Source organism: Oncorhynchus gorbuscha, linkage group LG15, assembly GCF_021184085.1.
Source record: "Oncorhynchus gorbuscha isolate QuinsamMale2020 ecotype Even-year linkage group LG15, OgorEven_v1.0, whole genome shotgun sequence".
Lineage (NCBI taxonomy): Eukaryota > Metazoa > Chordata > Actinopteri > Salmoniformes > Salmonidae > Oncorhynchus > Oncorhynchus gorbuscha.
The window spans coordinates 3,566,549-3,588,561 of record NC_060187.1 but is presented as its reverse complement, the minus strand read 5'-3'; the positions used below and the strand labels follow the sequence as shown (position 1 = coordinate 3,588,561).

Below are 22,013 nucleotides of genomic sequence, written 5' to 3'. Positions count from 1 at the left end.
TCACTACCGAGTTCCAAACTGCCTCTGGTAGAAACGTCAGCACAAGAACTGTTAGTCGGGAGCTTCATGAAATGGGTTTACAAGGGCCGTGCAGCCACACACAAGCCTAAAATCACCAAGCATCGGCTGGAGGGGTGTAAAACTCGTCACCGTTGGACTCTGGAGCAGTGGAAACTCGTTCTCTGGCGTGATGAATCACGTTTCAACATCTGGCAGTCCAACGGACGATTCTGGGTTAGCCAGAAGAACGCTACCTGCCCGAATGCATAGTGCCAACTGTAATGTTTGGTGGAGGAGGAATAATGGTCTGGGGCTGTTTTTCACGGTTCGGGTCAGGCCCCTTAGTTCCAGTGAAGGGAAATCTTAACACTACAGCATACAATGACATAGACGATTCTGTACTACCAATTTTGTGGCAACAGTTTGGGGAAGGCCCTTTCCTGTTTCAGCATGACAATGCCCCTGTGCACAAAGCAAGGTCCGTACATAAATGGTTTGTCGAGATCGATGTGGAAGAACTTGACTGGCCTACTCAGAACCCTGACCTCAACCCCACCGAACACCTTTGGGATGAATTGGAACACCGACCATGAGCCAGGCCTAATCGCCCAACATCAGTGCCGACCTCACTAATTCTCTTTTGGCTGAATGGAACCAAGTCTCCGCAGCAATGTTCCAACATCTAGTGGAAAGCCTTCCCAGAAGAGTGGAGGCTGTTATAGCAGCAATGTTCCAACATCTAGTGGAAAGCCTTCCCAGAAGAGTGGAGGCTGTTACAGCAGCAAGGGGGGGGGGCAACACCACAGCCTTGGTTTCTCAAATGATTGCCTCGCCTTGTTCACCAACTACTTCTCTGATAGAGTTCAGTGTGTCAAATCGGAGGGTCTGCTGTCCGGACCTCTGGCAGTCTCTATGGGGGTGCCACAGGGTTCAATTCTTGGACCGACTCTCTTCTCTGTATACATCAATGAGGTCGCTCTTGCTGCTGGTGAGTCTCTGATCCACCTCTACGCAGACGACACCATTCTGTATACTTCTGGCCCTTCTTTGGACACTGTGTTAACAACCCTCCAGGCAAGCTTCAATGCCATACAACTCTCCTTCCGTGGCCTCCAATTGCTCTTAAATACAAGTAAAACTAAATCCATGCTCTTCAACCGATCGCTACCTGCACCTACCCGCCTGTCCAACATCACTACTCTGGACGGCTCTGACTTAGAATACGTGGACAACTACAAATACTTAGGTGTCTGGTTAGATTGTAAACTCTCCTTCCAGACCCATATCAAACATCCCCAATCCAAAGTTAAATCTAGAATTGCCTTCCTATTTCGCAACAAAGCATCCTTCACTCATGCTGCCAAACATACCCTTGTAAAACTGACCATCCTACCAATCCTCGACTTTGGCGATGTCATTTACAAAATAGCCTCCAATACCCTACTCAACAAATTGGATGCAGTCTAACACAGTGCAATCCATTTTGTCACCAAAGCCCCATATACTACCCACCATTGCGACCTGTACGCTCTCGTTGGCTGGCCCTCGCTTCATACTCGTCGCCAAACCCACTGGCTCCATGTCATCTACAAGACCCTGCTAGGTAAAGTCCCCCCTTATCTCAGCTCGCTGGTCTCCATAGCATCTCCCACCTGTAGCACACGCTCCAGCAGGTATATCTCTCGTCACCCCCAAAACCAATTCTTTCTTTGGCCGCCTCTCCTTCCAGTTCTCTGCTGCCAATGACTGGAACGAACTACAAAATCTCTGAAACTGGAAACAGTTATCTCCCTCACTAGCTTTAAGCACCAACTGTCAGAGCAGCTCACAGATTACTGCACCTGTACATAGCCCACCTATAATTTAGCCCAAACAACCTCTTTCCCAACTGTATTTAATGTATTTATTTTGCTCCTTTGCACCCCATTATTTTTATTTCTACTTTGCACATTCTTCCACTGCAAATCTACCATTCCAGTGTTTTACTTGCTATATTGTATTTACTTTGCCACCATGGCCTTTTTTTGCCTTTACCTCCCTTCTCACCTCATTTGCTCACATCGTATATAGACTTGTTTATACTGTATTATTGACTGTATGTTTGTTTTACTCCATGTGTAGTTAAAATGTGTGTCGTTGTATCTGTCGAACTGCTTTGCTTTATCTTGGCCAGGTCGCAATTGTAAATGAGAACTTGTTCTCAACTTGCCTTCCTGGTTAAATAAAGGTGAAATAAAAAATAAATAAAATATTAATGCCCCTAATTTTGGAATGAGATGTTGGACAAGCAGGTGTCCACATACTTTTGTTCATGTATTGTATGTGAAAACCCCCTAAGTAATGTATCTGGGGACTGACCAGATGCCTTGTGATCTGCTTCTTGTAAAAGAAGAATTCTCTCCCACATTAGACAACTCTTGAAGAATAGTCTTTTTAAAACAAGCACACAAACCGGAGAAAACACATACAGTACATGCACATGAGTAGGATCATGGAGGGAAAACAAAGTCATTGGGTGGAATGCGGTTTTAACCAATCAGCAATCAGGATTAGACCCACCCGTTGTATAACACACGATAAAGTCTGGGACTTTACACAGTCAAACATTGCGTAAACAAGTCATTAGTTACTGGAGTAGAGATAGATGCCAGTCTTCTGTTAAATAAATAGAATTCACACATGACTTAATACATACAAATACAAAACCTTTATTTTACATTCATACATCTATAAATTGTTCAATAAGTTGAATGCAGTTTTTTTTTTTTTTTTTTTAAACACAAAAAAAAAAGTCCTGAAGATTTACAGCTCGATTAATGATTAATTTGCATGTTGTAAAGGTTGGTGAAAAGCGTATTTTTTTCTTCTTTTTTTTTTAAATGACACACGCACACCCGAAATAAAAACTAGGACTACTAGTGCTTGTCCTTGAGTTGTACCTTTGTATATAAACAGAACTGGGCTGATTAGAAATGAATTCAGTCACCATAGAGAAGGCACCTTCAGTACACAGTGTATGTACAAACAACATCTGATACACCGGTTTTACTGTAGCATCTAGTACAATGACAACTGGGAACGTTCACTTAAACAATAAACTATAACACATCCATACAAATACATTTTGAAGCAAAAATATCTTCTTGGTTCATACCCAAAGCAGTACCTTGAAATGCATATATATAAAAAAAAAAACATTTTAAATACTAGATTGGTTCTGCCAGCAGAGAGCAACCCAGTCGATATAGTTAGTTAATTACACAGTAGGTCACAATATTTATGACTGCAGTTGCCCGCTTCATGGATTGGTAACTATTGGCAACGGTAGTAGCGTACGTATACCTCATCATGCATCAGTTTGTCTTCCAACGAGAGCAGTAGTCATTATTAAGAGTCCCAAAACTTGTTTTTTTTTTCCTTTCACATGAAAGGGGGCAGGTCTACATGGTATAACATGTACATCAATATATAAAATCTATAGACAATTCAATATCTTATACAGCCAGGATAAATACAATTTATCTTTAAAATATACTGTTAACCCCCCCCCTTCAAATCGAAATACCGTATCCTTTCAGTAAAGTTATTTGCTATAAAATACCGTATCCTTTCAGTAAGTTATTTGCTATAAAATACCGTATCCTTCAACGGGATTTATGTTTACATTCCGTGCTTTTTCCTCCGACAAAAATAAAGCTTTTTTTAATATTCCTCTAAAGCTTTTAAACATTTTAACTAAATTAAAAGAGACATACTAATATAAAGAAACAAATGGACTGAGAGGTTCTACGTTCGTTTAGAGGAAACCCGTTTCGAACGGCGTACGCAGGCCGTATGCATGAATCACCCTCTAAATCAACACAGTGTGGCACTACAATTTTTTGGGATGATTTGTATACATTGGGGTGTTTTCAATGCCATGGTCAAGATTGGCGGCGGCGTCGTCGTCGTCGTCCACCCCCCCCCCGCCAGTTCAGCACGCCTTGGACGGGTCTGTTGGCAGCTCTGTGGTAGACGTGCGGTACTGGATCTTGGTGTTGGTAATCGCTCCGTGTTTCTGTCTGAGGTGCAATCGAAGCTGACTCTTGTGGCGAAAGTGCAAGTTGCATTTCTCACACTGAAAGAAGAAAAGCAAGGTGAGTTTTCTGTCTCCAATCTACATGGTTTAACACCTACATTTCAGTGCGTACATCAATGACACTGACTGATAGATCATGTTGGATTGTATAGTTGGTGTACTTACATAGGGTGTATATATAATGGTGTCATTCTACTTCTGTAGGGTGTGTATATAATGGTGTCATTCTACCTACATAGGGTGTATATAATGGTGTCATTCTACCTACATAGGGTGTATATAATGGTGTCATTCTACCTACATAGGGTGTATATATAATGGTGTCATTCTACTTACATAGAGTGTGTGTATATATAATGGTGTCATTCTACATACATAGAGTGTGTGTATATATAATGGTGTCATTCTACATACATAGAGTGTGTGTATATATAAATGGTGTCATTCTACATACATAGAGTGTGTGTATATATATAATGGTGTCATTCTACATACATAGGGTGTATATATAATGGTGTCATTCTACTTACATAGGGTGTATATATAATGGTGTCATTCTACTTACATAGGGTGTATATATAATGGTGTCATTCTACTTACATAGGGTGTATATATAATGGTGTCATTCTACTTACATAGGGTGTATATATAATGGTGTCATTCTACTTACATAGGGTGTATACTTACATATATAATGGTGTCATTCTACTTACATAGGGTGTATATATAATGGTGTCATTCTACTTACATAGGGTGTATATATAATGGTGTCATTCTACTTACATAGGGTGTATATATAATGGTGTCATTCTACTTACATAGGGTGTATATAATGGTGTCATTCTACTTACATAGGGTGTATATAATGGTGTCATTCTACTTACATAGGGTGTATATAATGGTGTCATTCTACTTACATAGGGTGTATATAATGGTGTCATTCTACTTACATAGGGTGTATATATATAATGGTGTCATTCTACTTACATAGGGTGTATATATATAATGGTGTCATTCTACTTACAGAGTGTGTATATATATAATGGTGTCATTCTACTTACAGAGTGTGTATACAATGGTGTCATTCTACTTACAGAGGGTGTATATATATATAATGGTGTCATTCTACTTACAGAGGTTGTATATATATATAATGGTGTCATTCTACTTACAGAGTGTATATATATATATAATGGTGTCATTCTACTTACAGAGTGTATATATAATGGTGTCATTCTACTTACATAGGGTGTATATATATAATGGTGTCATTCTACTTACATAGGGTGTATATATATAATGGTGTCATTCTACTTACATAGGGTGTATATATATAATGGTGTCATTCTACTTACATAGGGTGTATATATATAATGGTGTCATTCTACTTACATAGGGTGTATATATATAATGGTGTCATTCTACTTACATAGGGTGTATATATATAATGGTGTCATTCTACTTACATAGGGTGTATATATATAATGGTGTCATTCTACTTACATAGGGTGTATATATATAATGGTGTCATTCTACTTACATAGGGTGTATATATATAATGGTGTCATTCTACTTACATAGAGTGTATATAATGGTGTCATTCTACTTACATGATAGGGCTTTTCTCCTGTGTGTATGCGCAGGTGACTCTTCAGCGTCTGCAGGTGACGGAAGCGCGTTCCACAGATCTCACACGGGTATGGCTTCTCCCCGGTGTGGATCAGCACATGGGCACGGAGATGGGCAACCTGACCATGACAACAACATGAGACAACTGGGTCGGTGTGGTGGTGAGTTGTATTTTACAAAGACTATGATGATGGAAGAAATGAGGGGGGGGGGCAGAAATGGGTGATGTGCAGCATAGAGCATAGTGATGGTATTACCCCCACCCCAAGACTAGCCCTCCGTTGAAAAGAGAGGGGGGACTCGGCTCACCTGCACGAATCGAGCTCCGCATGTCTCACATCTGTATGGCTTTTCTCCTGAGTGGATACGAGTGTGGGTCTTGAGGTTAGCTGGTCTGTTGAACTGAGCACCACAGATGTTGCAGCGATACGGCTTCTCTCCTGCAACGCAACAACAACGACAAAACAAAAAACCCCACAGAACAAACTGGTTAGCCAGTTACCGAATGTAGTGGGCAGAGCCGTTAACGTGCGATTTATTATTGCTTCGGATGTACCGGTGTGGACTGTCTTGTGGCTGGCGAGGTTTCCTTTGTAGCGGAAAACAGCTTGACAGCGGTCGCACTTGTATGGCTTATCACTGTGGGTCTGCAGCATGTGGAGTTTCAGTGCTCCGTCGTCAGCAAACTTGGAGTCGCATTCGTTACAAAAGAACGTACCATTTTCTGTAAAGGAGAAGCGTTAGGTCAAAACTTATGAATACGGCAAGATTTAGTGGCGCTTCAAATCGGGCAGCTAAGCTTCCCGCTGTCCGGGAGGTGTTAATGTCTGCCTCCACAAACGGCCATCCTATTCCTTACATTCAGATCTGTTATCTTAATTTGATCACTGTTACGACTCGTAGTATTTTTCCCTGTGCAGAAAGAAAATACAAATTGTAGTGTAATTTAAAGGTTTAAAAAGGCTTCTAATGTTTGTCATTTCTACTTCTTTTTTAAAATTTAAATGACAGACTTGACCTAATGAAAACATTTGTAAACCCCTACAGAAATGTCCATTTAATTATAATCCACGTAAATAATTCATATGTCCTGTTGCTGCGGGATTATTTTCCTGCTGTAAGAACCAGGGTCACACTAAGACAACGCATCGGTAGTGCACTAGTTTCCCCGATATAGGGCTCTGCTGAAAAGTAGTGCACTAGTTTCCCCGATATAGGGCTCTGCTGAAAAGTAGTGCACTAGTTTCCCCGATATAGGGCTCTGCTGAAAACTAGTGCACTAGTTTCCCCGATATAGGGCTCTGCTGAAAACTAGTGCACTAGTTTCCCCAATATAGGGCTCTGCTGAAAACTAGTGCACTAGTTTCCCCAATATAGGGCTCTGCTGAAAACTAGTGCACTAGTTTCCCCGATATAGGGCTCTGCTGAAAAGTAGTGCACTAGATAGGGTGCCATTTGCGACTCATTTCGGCGTTTTAAAAAGCAGCATGTACCACCACTAACTAAGCTAGCCGTTTCACATCTATTACATACTCACCACAGCTGGAGTCTGAGTACTCAGAGTGTAACTCTGACATCATGTCCTCCGCTAAACAGGAAGCCGGGGTGTTGGGACACACTTCAGAGTGCTGCGGGGGCGGGGCACCACAGGAGGTGCACTTTAAGTGGCTGATGTAGAGAGAGGAGTGGTTGTTAGAGCTCCTCTGTGATCCCGCCAGAGCTCTGGAGACACAAACGGCTGTGTGTCAGACATCACCCCCCCCACCACACACAACAATACAGCCGCAAGACAAGGGGGCAGAGAGAGAAAGAGGCGACAGTCGGAAGGCAGTCGTCTCGGGTCCTGCCGTGATGGAAGAAAAAGCTTTAGGAATGTTTGAAATGGGCTGGAAGGCGGACACAGAGGTGCACTGCGGAGAGTTTCATCGAGAAATACTTTTTATGGCAATTTTATTCTATGTTTCTTTAAAATGCATGACAAACACTTTTCAGTTCATGAAAGGGAAAACAAAAGCATCTCAACTAGATAAAGCCGTAAAGTCCGACACTTACACCCCCCTCAACATGGGAACAATCAAGCGTTTATGCTAGAGTTGTAGTTTAGTGTTTGATTCGTCCAGTATGACTGTAGACTTTACCTGTTGATGATGCTGTTGAGTCTGGAGGCCTGTGGAACAAGCAGATCCTCTCCGTGCTCGCTGATGTTGGCGTTGGCCTGCGTGTCCAGGTGCTCTGAGTCAGAGGGCTGGGGGTAGGGGGGCAGACCCAGGCTCTGGGGGGAGGGGACCACCACCTCCTGCGGCCCAGTATTCTCCTCCTTGGTGGCGCTCTGGTTCAGAACTATGAACTTGTATTTCTTCCAGTTGCGTGCCTTGGGATCCTGGCTGCCCTGAAGGGGCAGGGCACCACACCGGCCGGCCTGGGAGAGGGAGAGGCCTGCGTTCTTACTGCTGCTGGACTCGGTGGGGGAGTTAGGCTGGCAGTCCGATTTGAGCGGGCTCTGAGGACTACTCATCAGGCCCTTCCGTCCAGCTGAGGAGATCCCCAGAGGGTAGTGCTGCTGGCTCGTGTCTTCCTCTGTCGTCTGAGGACCGTGCTCCTTACCCAGAACCTTGTGGCCCGCCGTGGCAAACGCTCTCTTCCTGGAGCCTCCCACCCCACCAGTCTGGCTGACCCCTCCCTCATGGCTCTCCTTCCTCATCTCCTCCTCCCTTGAGGAGACGTAGCTGGCTGTATGGTGGATGCTGGCCGAGCCCCCGCTGACCGCTCGGCTGTAATCAACCCTCATGGCGCTGCCCGTGTCCGGGGGGGAACAGTGCTTGTGGTGGATCCCGCCTTTAGAGAAGTCAGCGAATGTGTTTTTGCGTCTGTCAGCTTGCAGAGCGGGAAAGGGAACCCCTGGACGGGGAACTGACCGTAGAGGTGGTAGTTGCTGGGGGAATTGACCCCGTTGAACACGCTGGAGGCGTAGGGCCTCCCGTCTCTGAAGGGGCCGACGCGGCCGGGCAGGTTGTCGACCACATCGTGGGGCCGGTATGCATGGACACCCTGAGGTAACAGTAAGGGGCTGACCAAGAACTCATCTCTGGGCAGCTTGTTGGCCTGGCCAGGGTCACTGTGAGGAGGATAGATGAAGAAGAGTGAGACAGAACCTGAACAAGACCGACTGATACCAGAAACATCCCTGTCCACAACAAACTACACCAATGTATTTCTCTGCTGTGCACGTCTCTTGACAGGTCCTCATTTGCAAATAGAAATGTCTTCTTAATTGAGTGAGAAAGACAGACGTAAGGGTGCAGGGCCGGCGGCCATCTTAGCGCCTCCGACCACAGACCATCGATGTTGTATTTCATTCCACGACACCCAGCAGGTGATCTTACTGGTAAAACCGTGTGTGAATATATATATATATAGCCACGTTAATGTTACTCCTTGTGCATCTTTATACCTCAAGTTATTACTGGTTTTATTATCTGCATATCACTGTTCGTCTACACTTGTTCTTTTACAAAGGCAAGTGACAAATACAATTTCATTATAAGTTGAGTCTCCCATCTTATACCCCCCCCCCTGCCTCCATCATCCAAATACCTGGATTTGATGAATCTGTGGCAGGTGTCCACAACGTGATCCATCTGTAGGTAGATGGCTGTGTTCATGATGGCCATGACCAGGCTCTCCTTCAGCGTCAGTCTAGAGGTGTACATGAAATCCAGGAGGATGGCAAACCCCTCGGGGTCCACCTTGGGGTCCAGACTGATGGCATTCAGGTTACACTTCAGGGAGTCCGTAAATATAGTGTAGAACAACCCACTAGAGAGAGAGGAGAGGACAAAGATATAACACCATGTGCTGTACATAACAGGAAGAATCGTGTTCAGTACAGTGACCACCTTGGGGTCCAGACTGATGGCATTCAGGTTACACTTCAGAGAGTCCGTAAATATAGTGTAGAACAACCCACTAGAGAGAGAGGAAGCATCGTGTTCAGTGGAGTGACAGACTGGTCAGAGAGTCCGTAAACATAGTGTAGAACAACACATTAGAGGAAGCATTGTGTTCAATAGAGTGAGGGACACACACACACACACACACACACGCGAGACACAGAGCACGCACACACACACAGAGCGCGAGGGACACACATACACACACAGAGCGCGAGGGACGGACAGACAGACAGAGACACACAGAGTGCGAGGGAGGACTTTAAGGATCAACAGCAACAAGCAAACCGTGCGGAAAAGAGTCTGCATCCAAAATGCCACACTATTCCCTATGTAACAGGGTTGGTGTCCCTGTGGTGTCCCAGTGGTTACCCTATGGTGTCCCAGTGGTTACCCTATGGTTGGTGTCCCTATGTAACAGAGTTGGTGTCCCTATGTAACAGGGTTGGTGTCCCTATGTAACAGGGTTGGTGTCCCTATGTAACAGGGTTGGTGTCCCTATGTAACAGGGTTGGTGTCCCTATGTAACAGGGTTGGTGTCCCTATGTAACAGGGTTGGTGTCCCTATGTAACAGGGTTGGTGTCCCTATGTAACAGGGTTGGTGTCCCTATGTAACAGGGTTGGTGTCCCTATGTAACAGGGTTGGTGTCCCTATGGTGTCCCAGTGGTTACCCTATGGTGTCCCAGTGGTTACCCTATGGTGTCCCAGTGGTTACCCTATGGTGTCCCAGTGGTTACCCTATGGTGTCCCAGTGGTTACCCTATGGTGTCCCAGTGGTTACCCTATGGTGTCCCAGTGGTTACCCTATGGTGTCCCAGTGGTTACCCTATGTAACAGGGTTGGTGTCCCTATGTAACAGGGTTGGTGTCCCTATGGTTAGCCTATGGTGTCCCTATGGTTTCCCTATGGTTACCCTATGTAACAGGGTTGGTGTCCCTATGGTTACCCTATGGTGTCCCTATGGTTACCCTATGGTGTCCCTATGGTGTCCCTATGGTGTCCCTATGGTGTCCCTATGGTGTCCCTATGGTGTCCCTATGGTGTCCCTATGTAACAGGGTTGGTGTCCCTATGTAACAGGGTTGGTGTCCCTATGTAACAGGGTTGGTGTCCCTATGTAACAGGGTTGGTGTCCCTATGTAACAGGGTTGGTGTCCCTATGTAACAGGGTTGGTGTCCCTATGTAACCCCTATGTAACAGGGTTGGTGTCCCTATGGTTACCCTATGGTGTCCCTATGGTTTCCCTATGTAACAGGGTTGGTGTCCCTATGGTTACCCTATGGTTACCCTATGGTGTCCCAGTGGTTACCCTATGGTTTCCCTATGTAACAGGGTTGGTGTCCCTATGTAACAGGGTTGGTTACCCTATGGTGTCCCTATGGTGTCCCTATGGTGTCCCTATGGTGTCCCCTATGGTGTCCCCTATGGTGTCCCCTATGGTGTCCCCTATGGTGTCCCCTATGGTGTCCCCTATGGTGTCCCTATGTAACAGGGTTGGTGTCCCTATGGTTCTCCTATGGTGTCCCTATGGTTTCCCTATGCCACTGCAGAAATACCCAGTAAAACACCACTCCAGAAAAAGTCTTAATGTATTTGTATACTTAAACTAAAAGTTTGGGGTAACTTAAAAATGTTATTTTAAATGGACAAAAAAAACTACATCAAATTGATAAGAAATACAATGTAGACATTGTTAATGTTATGACCAGTGTTGCTGGAAACGGCTGATTTTAAATGTAATATCTACATAAGTGTACAGAGGCCCATTAATAACAACAGCCATTACTCCTGTGTTCGAATGGCATGTTGTGTTAGCTAATCCAAGTTTTTAATTTTAAAAAGGCTAATTGATCATTAGAAAACCATTTTGCAATTATGTTAGCACAGCTGAAAACTGTTGTGTTGATTAAAGAAGCAATAAAACTGGCCTTCTTTAGAAGAGTTGAGTATCTGGAGCATCAGCATTTGTGGGTTCGATTACAGGTTCAAAATAGATAGAAACAAATAACTTTTTCTGAAACTTGTCAGTCTATTCTTGTTCTGAGAAATGAAGGCTATTCCATACAAGAAACTGAAGATCTCATACAACGTTGTGTACTCCCTTCACAGAACAGCGCAAGCTGGCTCTAACCAGAATAGTGAGAGGCCCCGGTGCACAACTGAGCAAGAGAACAAGTACATTAGAGTGTCTAGGTTTAGAAACAGACGCTGCCAGTTGAGGACTTGTGAGGCTTCACTAAATAGTGAAGAGGCGACTCCGGGATGCTGGTCTTCTAGGCAGAGTTCCTCTGTCCAGTGTCTGTGTTCTTTTGCCCATCTTAATCTTTAAATTTTATTTGTCTGTTTCTGTAAACTCAGCAAAAAAAAAAAAAAAAAAGTCATCTCACTATCAACTGTGTTTATTTTCAGCAAACTTAACATGTGTTCATACAAATATTTACACAACAAGATTCAACTACTGAGACCAACTGAACAAGTTCCACAGACATGTGATGAATAGAAATGGAATAATGTGTCCCTGAATAAAGGGTGGGTCAAAATCAAAAGTAACAGTCAGTATCTGGTGTGGCCACCAGCTGCATTAAGTACTGCAGTGCATCTCCTCCTCATGGACTGCACCAGATTTGCCAGTTATTGCTGTGAGATCTTACTCCACTCTTCCACCAAGGCACCTGCAAGTTCCCGAATATTTATGGGGGGAATGGCCCTAGCCCTCACCCTCCGATCCAACAGGTCCCAGACGTGCTCAATGGGATTGAGATCTGGGCTCTTTGCTGGCCATGGCAGAACACTGACATTCCTGTCTTGCAGGAAATCATTCACAGAATGAGCAGTATGGCTGGTGGCATTGTCATGCTGGAGGGTCATGTCAGGATGAGCCTGCAGGAAGGGTACCACATGAGGGAGGAGGATGTCTTCCCTGTAACGCTTTTCTTTAGGTGAAGTAGAGGTGGACCAAAATGCAGCGTGGTGGTTATTCATGTTCTTAATAAAGACACTAGACATGAATAAACTAACAAAAACAATAAACGTGGTAAACCAAAAACAGCCCTATCTGGTGCAAAACACAGAGACAGGAACAATCACCCACAAACACACAGTGAACCCCAGGCTACCTAAATATGGTTCCCAATCAGAGACAATGACTAACACCTGCCTCTGATTGAGAACCATATCAGGCCAGACATAGAAATAGACAGACAAGACATCCAACATAGATCACACCCTGACCAACCAAAACATAGAAACATACAAGGCAAACTATGGTCAGGGTGTGACAAACGCAGTGTTGAGATTGCCTGCAATGACAACAAGCTCAGTCCGATGAGACACCGCCCCAGTCCATGACGGACCCTCCACCTCCAAATCGATCCTGCTCCAGAGTACAGGCCTCGGTGTAACGCTCATTCCTTCGACAATAAACGCAAATCCGACCATCATCCCTGGCGAGACAAAACCGCGACTCGTTAGTGAAGAGCACTTTTTGCCAGTCCTGTCTGGTCCAGCAACATTGACTTTGTGCCCATAGGTGACGTTGTTGCCGGTGATGTCTGGTGAGGACCAGCCTTACAACAGGCCTACAAGCCCTCAGTCCAGCCTCTCTCAGCCTATTGTGGACAGTCTGGGCACTGATGGAGGGATTGTGCGTTCCTGGTGAAACTCGGGCAGTTGTTGTTGCCATCCTATACCTGTCCCATAGGTGTGATGTTTGGATGTACCAATCCTGTGCAGGTGTTGTTACACGTGGTCTGCCATTGCGAGGATGATCAGCTGTGCTTTCATCCTGTAGTGCTGTCTGAGGCGTCTCACAGTACGGACATTGAGATTTATTGCCCTGGCCACGTCTGCAGTCCTCATGCCTCCTTGCAGCATGCCTAAGGCACGTTCACGCAGATGAGCAGGGACCCTGAGCATCTTTCTTTAGGTGTTTTTCCAGAGTCAGTAGAAAAGCCTCTTTAGTGTCCTAAGTTTTCATTACTGTGATTTTAATTGCCTACTGTCTGTAAGCTGTTATTGTCTTAACGACCGTTCCACAGGTGCATGTTCATTAATTGTTTATGGTTCAATGAACAAGCATGAGAAAGTGTTTAAACCCTTTTGCAATGAAGATTGTGAAGTTATTTGGATTTTTACGAATGATCTTTGAACGACAGGGTCCTGAAAAAGGGACATTTTTTGTTGTTGTTGCTGAGTTTACTTGTCCTCTTCTCAATTGTGCACCAGGGCCTCCCACTCTTTCTATTCTGGTTAGAGCCAGTGTGCGCTGTTCTGTGAAGGGAGTAGGACACAGTGTTGTACGAGATCTTCCATTTCTTGGCAACTTCTCACATGGAATAGCCTTCATTTTTCAGAACAAGAATCGAACCCACAAATTGCTGATGCTCCAGATACTCAACTAGTCTAAAGAAGGCCAGTTTGATTGCTTCTTTAATCAGAACAATAGTTTTCAGATGCGCTAACATAATTGCAAAAGGGTTTTCTAATGATCAATTAGCCTTTTTAAAAAGATAAACTTAGATTAGCTAACACAACGTGCCGTTGGAACACAGGAGTGATGGATGCTGATAATGGGCCTCTGTACGTCTATGTAGATATTCCATTTAAAATAATGTAACATTTTGGTAGTTTCCAGCTAGTATAACAAGTAAAAGTATATATAATTTCAAATTCCTTATATTAAGCAAACCAGATGGCACCATTTTCTTGTTTTGTTTATTTACGGATAGCCAGGGGCACACTCAATCATTTACAAACCAAGATTTGAATTTAGTGAGTCCGCCAGATCAGAGGCAGTAGGGATGACCAGAGATCCTGAGGCCCCATTGTAGTGCAATTCATCCACCATCTTCACAATCACCTCATGTTTCAGAATGATAATGCACGGCCCTATGACGCAACAACATGTACTTAATTCCTTGAAGCTTAAAATGTCCCAGTTCTTCCATGGCCTGCATACTGACCAGACATGTCACCCATTGAGCATGTTTGGGATGCTCTGGAGCGACACGTAAGACAGCGTGCTCCAGTTCCCGCCAATATCCATCAACTTCTCACAGCCATTGAAGAGGAGTGGGGACAACATTCCACCAATCAACAGCCTGATTAACTCTATGTGAAGAAGATGTGTCGTACCGCATGAGGTAAATGGTCACACCAGATACTGACTGGTTTTCATGAGGCAAATGGTCGTCACACCAGATACTGACTGGTTTTCATGAGGTAAATGGTCGTCACACCAGATACTGACTGGTTTTCATGAGGTAAATGGTCGTCACACCAGATACTGACTGGTTTTCATGAGGTAAATGATGGTCACACCAGATATAACAGAGTGCACTACTCGGGGGGGGGGGGGGGGCAGAGTGCCATTTGGGATGCCGTCTAAGAGTCACGTGAACACAACACACCTGCAGGCCATGAGGACAGGCATGATGACACAGACTGGTACACATACTGGGACTTGGGGAGTCAACACACCTGCAGGCCATGAGGACAGTCTTGTGAGCGCGGAACTGCTGTCTGTTGACCAGGATGGTGACATCTGTGAGGATGTCCCGGCTCCGCAGCCGGTTGAGGTTCAGCAGCACGTCGCTGGCGTGACGCGTGAATTGGATGCAGCTGTCTGCTGCACAAGCCATCATGTCAAGCTCTGCCGGTGGTGGGGGAAGGAAACAAAAGTGAAACAAATTGTATTCAGAGTCATGGACAGACATACAAAAGGGTATTTGATTTAATGAATAACCAGCAAGTAGTATCTTACATTTACATTACATTTAAGTCATTTAGCAGACGCTCTTATCCAGAGCGACTTACAAATTGGTGCATTCACCTTATGACATATATACACACTTTTTTTTAAAAATGTAACCTTTATTTAACTAGGCAAGTCAGTTAAAGAACACATTTTTATACAAGATAAAGCATGGCAACTTTTATGAAGGCTGGGGTGGTTGTCATTTTGCACTGGTTTTTAATGTATTAGTCAGTCATTTTGGTTATTGTATTGGTTATTCTAATAATAGAAACGTTCACCACCCTCTCCAATATTGTCTGGTTGCAGTGGAACTTTTCGACCACTAGGTGGCACCATTCAACAGAGTAAATAAACTATGGAGCTTTCAAGACACATTTTCTGGGCGGCCACACTTGTTCCCGAAAGTGGGGAAACACTTAATTTGTTTATTGCTGGCACTCAAACATGAATTTAGAAGATTAATTATATATATATATATATATATTTTTACCTGAACCCTTATTCAATCAAATTAAAGCATTCTGCAGTAACACACTGGTTCTGTATGGTTCTGTGGCAGCAGCCTAGCCTACATGATATAATGTCTCATAGCAGCACACTGTCATTCGGCATGGAAACATGACGTGGGAACAATTTATGATATATAGTTGAGAAATGCAAGCACCAGGTGTAGGAGTATTCTTCCCTTGAGTACAGTAGCCGAAACCGTGCATCACAACACACCTGACTTTGACACACAGGCTATGACTTATTGTAAGGGGACGTGTCCAACCTGGACTCAGGGTTAGACATAACAAAGTAAAGGTAAATCTGGACCACACTCCAATTAGTACGATATGTTACGTTTTGTGAGGTATGGATTAGTCGATGTCCATCATTTTTGTACGATATGTTACGAATTGCAATTTGTTGTGGCTAACGTTTGCTAGGTGGCTAACATTAGCTAGGCTGTTATTTAGGGAAGGGTTAGCTATCATGCTAAGTAGTTGCAAAGTGGCTAATTAGCTAAACAATGGTCTGTGATGACATTCAAACATGCACAACCTTTGGGTTTCTGGATGTTTGTGTTACATTCCCACCCAACCACCCTTTTCCCCTTATGTAACCTTGTGTTTTATGGAACCATGCACAGCATATGATACTAATTTACCTCATCCTGGATTTACGTTTACTATGTTACGTCTAGACTAGGAAACCAGGCTGGCGTGTCTTTAAATAATATAATGTCTGTGCCATCTGGGCATTTCTTACGTGTTGAACATTCCGTATTGGATTCGAACGTGATCATTTTTTCGCCCTCTGAACCAACAACACGCGCCAAAATACGTAGCCTTCATTTTCCCGTTATATCGTTAATAAACAACCCGTTTATTTACTTATTCACAATGGACAAAACAGTTTGAGCAGATTCCAGACAAGAGTTGGCAGATGTAAATGTACTGTTGACTGCCAGAGAACATTTTAATGATTATAGTATAGTAGTAACGATAATAATTGTAGTAGTAATAATAATCCGAGTTTAAATGTTTTTATTTTATGCATTTAACAGTAGATTAAACGGCAAAAATTTCCCCATGAATTTGAAAAATATGATACGTCAAATTCTACCACAAGATGTCATCAATTTACTGTAGAAGTTGATACGTCTGATCATGAATATATCAGCCCAGAAGTGTGTGTGATCTTCAGCGATATAAATAGCGGGTAGTCCGACGCAGGAGAACGTTATGGCAAAACACAGCGCAATCCACAAGACTTCAGCATATTTTGAAAACACTTTTTGGCATAGTTAATGTTTCAGCTACAGTCTGCGAATTTCAAACGGGTAATTTACTACTGGCCTCAGATCTTTCCGTCCAACCTCATGTAATAAATTGTTAAACTGACATAGTTTCTTCACGTGGAACAAACACGTGGAGCCAACCGGTTCAATAACACGCAAACACATTGGACACAGATGTAGCACTCGGTCTCAACCCCGTGTCTCAGGCTGTCACTTGACTCCTCTCGATATGAACTTTAAATAAAGAATCTAGACACAGGTTGAAGTAACCACGGTGTTCATATATAGGCTATAACCCACCTACGACTACGGCTTCAGCGACAAAACGTCATGTCAGACCAATTTTGTCAATTATTTTCAGTTATTCACTTCTTCAATCACATTCAAAGTCACTTTTTCTCGCTCTTTTATCCATAGCCTACTTTCAGACCCTTAGCCTAGCTAGGCCAACACAAACACAACAATACTATTTTACGCAAGACTCCTCGCATTGAAGCTTAGCAACCAAATACATGTTTATTGCATCCGCTATAAGCACTCGATCACTGCAACATTGTAGCTGTTAATCACTCAATTCAATGCGACATTGTATCGGTTGAAGTCATTCTGCCTAAAGTGACCCTCCCCTGTCCCCAGACAGATCGCATGCAGGTACCAACGTGCGCATATGCTGGTCTGTGCAGAAGCGGAACGTTACAAACTACAAACAATAACATTTCCGTGGAGGTGGTGAGGGGGGGGGGTAACCGCGAGACAAGACGATCAATATCTCGTGCAACCAGATCCCAACGTGCTCGTTCAGTAACGATTGTTCAATTTGACTCTTTTTTTTTTACCCCTCCTAGATTGCCTGGATATCTAAAACGATGTATCTTAACACCCTTGACACACATACCACTGCCTATCTGCCACACTGTGCAAGTTAGGCTATTTAATTATGTCTGTGGGAATCACGTTATAAATAAACAGAACCGTGTATATTTACACCGCTGTTATTTAATACAGTCACAATGAGGTGAACACAGTTGTAAAATCCACCCAGGTTAGAGCTATACTTAGGTATGCTAAGAATATATAAGAAGGCAGCACTTAGTCAAACTAAACAACTTGTTTATTGCTGGTATTCCAGCACACTAGTCAGTCTAGCAGAATAACCACCTAATCTCATTTCTGTTTTGCGATCAGCAACAGTAGATTTTTTTTAAAGCCTCTACTGTCAAACCGACACAAGGCGAACAGAGCCGTAGAGAGTGAAGGGAAGACAGCGAGATATTATACAGGCAGAAGCTGTGTCAAGAGCAGATGTCACCCGCTAAAATAATGCGCTCAAACCCGTCAAAAATCACATTATAAAACACACTCAGACACACACCAACACCTGCAATAAAGAGTACAATTTCGCGCCAAATTACATAGGAAAAAAAGGAATTAAAAAAAAAATCACCTGGTATTGCTTTCCTAGAAACTTCTTGCATCACCACTTCTAAGAACCCCCAGTTCTAAGAATCAGAGGAGCTCAATTCTCGGAATTTGAGCTTGTGGCGATACCACTTTCAGCGGGCAGGGGAGAGTCAGGTTTTAATGCTAGTTGAGAAATCATCTTTCTGACATTTTTATTTTAGTGAATATTGTACAACATAAATTGTGGAACAAGTGTAATACAAATTTAAAATGAAATGATTTACAAATATCATAATATGTTTGATGTATTTGAAGAGAAATCGAGCGTTGAGTTTGTTATTCCCCCTACTTTTGGATTGTACCAGACCGAGACGGTCACATGGGGAAAACGAGATGTCTACGTCACCACGCCTCTAAACCCAGCCCCTAAATTCTCTGAACTAATTTGCTATTCTATGACATAAGCAGTGTCCGTCCTTTCGTTGCCTGTGTGAAACCCACATAAATCATTTACACAGAACCTAACCGGAGTGCTTATTCACACGGACATGCGTTGCGTAGGCCTATTTGTTGTGATATTATCATCTTTTATTTTGCTTCTCCTGCGGGGGGAATATGTTTTTATTTTTAAACCGCAGTTCTACCTTCATTGCCGTGGACTGTCTGCTGGCATATCATCACAAGGGTTTGTTTAGGATGAGATTATATTTGTGAACCAAAGACATTTGTGTTTTAAAACACAACCTTCATCACTGGGATTTCCCGTTGCTGTAGCCTTTTTGTTGCTTTTGAGGCTGACTGTTTATATCAGGTTTATCGGGAAATATGCTCTAGACTTAAATTATTACCGCAGGTTGGTGTTTATTGTCATGAATCTTGCCCAGGAGGCAGAACACCAACGATTTCCGCTAGATTGGCCAGCTGCAAAGTCAAAATTGTCTATACCGTAAAAACGTATGAAAAAAAAGTGTAGGGTTAGGTATTTGGGGTTTAAGGTTAGGTTTCAAATCCGCTGTTATGACTTTGTGGCTTTGCCTTCTAGTGACCACTCTGCAGAGCTGCCTCCAGGGCAAGATACAGGACAATAAATTCCAACCTGCGCGATTGCGGTCAGATTGATCATAGGTTAACAACTGGTTAATGCTATACAGTGTATCTAGCCTATATAATCGCCACCGTCCGCTGCTATGCAAAGCATTAACTATTTTCTCTCTCTCTCTCTCTCTCTCTCTCTCTCTCTCTCTCTCTCTCTCTCTCTCTCTCTCTCTTTCTTTCTTTCTTTCTTTCTTTCTTTGTTTCTCTCTTTCTCTCTTTCTCTCTTTCTCTCTTTCTCTCTCTCTTTCTCTCTCTCTCTTTCTCTCTCTCTCTTTCTCTTTCTCTCTCTCTCTCTTTCTTTCTCTCTCTCTCTCTTTCTCTCTTTCTCTCTCTCTCTTACGTAAATCAGCAGCCAATGATGGGCAATATGGCAATTACCTCATTTAAATAGGGTTTACATGTTCAACGTGCGAATGAAAAACCATAGGCATAGTGTTCGAATAAAATGACTTATTTATAATGAATTCTTAAATGCCACACAAACTTAAGTCTGCCTGCAAAGTGCCATTTAGCCTTCAAATCAATCAAGACAAAAAGGCTAAATTAGGATATATATTAGGCATGACTGGGCCTTATACACAGATGGAAATGTATTCCAACTACAGCATAACCCCCCACTAAACGTTATTGACTGCGTTTATATATATATATATATATATATATATATATATATATATATATATATATATATATATATTTTTTTAAAAAAATCTTTATTTAACTAGGCAAGTCAGTTAAGAACAAACGACATATGTTTACCTTGACAGCTCGGGGGATTCGATCTAGCAACCTTTCGGTGACTGGCCCAACGTTCTAACCGCCTGCCGCCCCAACATAGGTTAAATAATAATAATAGGGAAAATAGGTTTAGACTTATTATTAGAATATTAGAATAAGCCAACATTTTAATGGTCATCATTGTTATTCCAAATCAGAGCGATTGGAGCGGATTGTTAATGTGATTCAATTAGCATAGTGTTTGAAGTGTATGGCAACCACTCAGGTCGTTGAGTCAAGGCCAAGGCCAATAAACCCTGAATGTCAAACCCTTTAAATGAACTCTAGCGCTCCTAAATAAACAGTGTAGACCTATGTAATGTACTCTCTCACAAGGCAAAATATAGTCCTTTCAAATCGTGAAATATAAATAAGCCTATTTTTTTTTCTTCCAAAATTCAATTTAGATTTGGATCCAAATCAGTGGAAATAATTTACGGTTGATCTGAAATTTAGAGACCGGACGCTTCCGAATGGATGGAGAATCATCAATGCGTCGACTAGCCATGTGGTCAATTTGTGTGATGAATTGTAGGCTGAACATGTCCAACAGACAGAACTATATGAAGTGCGCAACATTGTGTCAAGTGAATATTGGAAATCAATGCGCCTGGCACAATTCTGCCTATCGAATTAAGATTTGCTTTTGTTGCATAGCAACTTTCAAATACAGATCCCACTTAGTGACATTAGGCTACTGCGTGATAGCGCGTTATAGTAAACCTTCTGCATGAGCCTTTATATTTTAGTTCCTATTTGATTGATTAGTTATTGAAGTTATGCCTAAAGCAAAGACCTGTCGGCTAATTTGCTTTATGGGTATTAAAGCTAACAATCCTTTATATATATATATACATGTATACATATATATATATATATATATATATATATATATATATATATATATATATATATATATATATATATATATATATATATATATATATACATATAAACATGTATCTTTAAAGTCTATTTTAGGCGATTTTGTGTCATTTGTTTATTATCTGTTTACTAATAGGCATAATAACCACGCAATCACATTTCTTTTTAAAAGTCCTTTTTTACGTCAGTAGTTGTCACAAAGTGCTTTAGTAACCTCATGCTTTATAATAAACCTTAACTTTGCATAAAGGGCTTTCCTTGCATTTCCTTGTTAATGTTCTAGCGGTTTCCATGAGGATCGTTTTCAGCCATTAACGGCCACATCTAGTGACCTGTCTGTCCGACTGAGCTAATAGAGGGCGCCTCTTGTTTTCTCAGCTTTTTAAAACTTAACCCGTCCACTTTTTTTTGTGCAATTGATATTGGATTAAAACGTTTATTTTAAGAAAGTCCTTTTTTTTTAAGTATGAAAAATGAATAAGATGTATGCCAATGTATGGGGGACAATAGAATTGTATTATTGACGTAGGCTATTGAATCCCTTTCATGGTATCATTCCTTTTACGCTGCTCTACTCTCTTTGAATTGAAAAAAAAAACCAAAACAACAACATTAAAATACTTTCTAACTTTATAAACGTCGTTCCGTCTGGTCCTTT

General features: G+C 42.5%; 1 pseudogene; it reads right to left on the bottom strand.

Moving 5' to 3' along the window:
- Positions 1-2,684: 2,684 nt before the first annotated feature.
- The window catches only part of LOC123996527, an 82,157-nt pseudogene continuing 62,828 nt past the window's right edge, over positions 2,685-22,013 (bottom strand).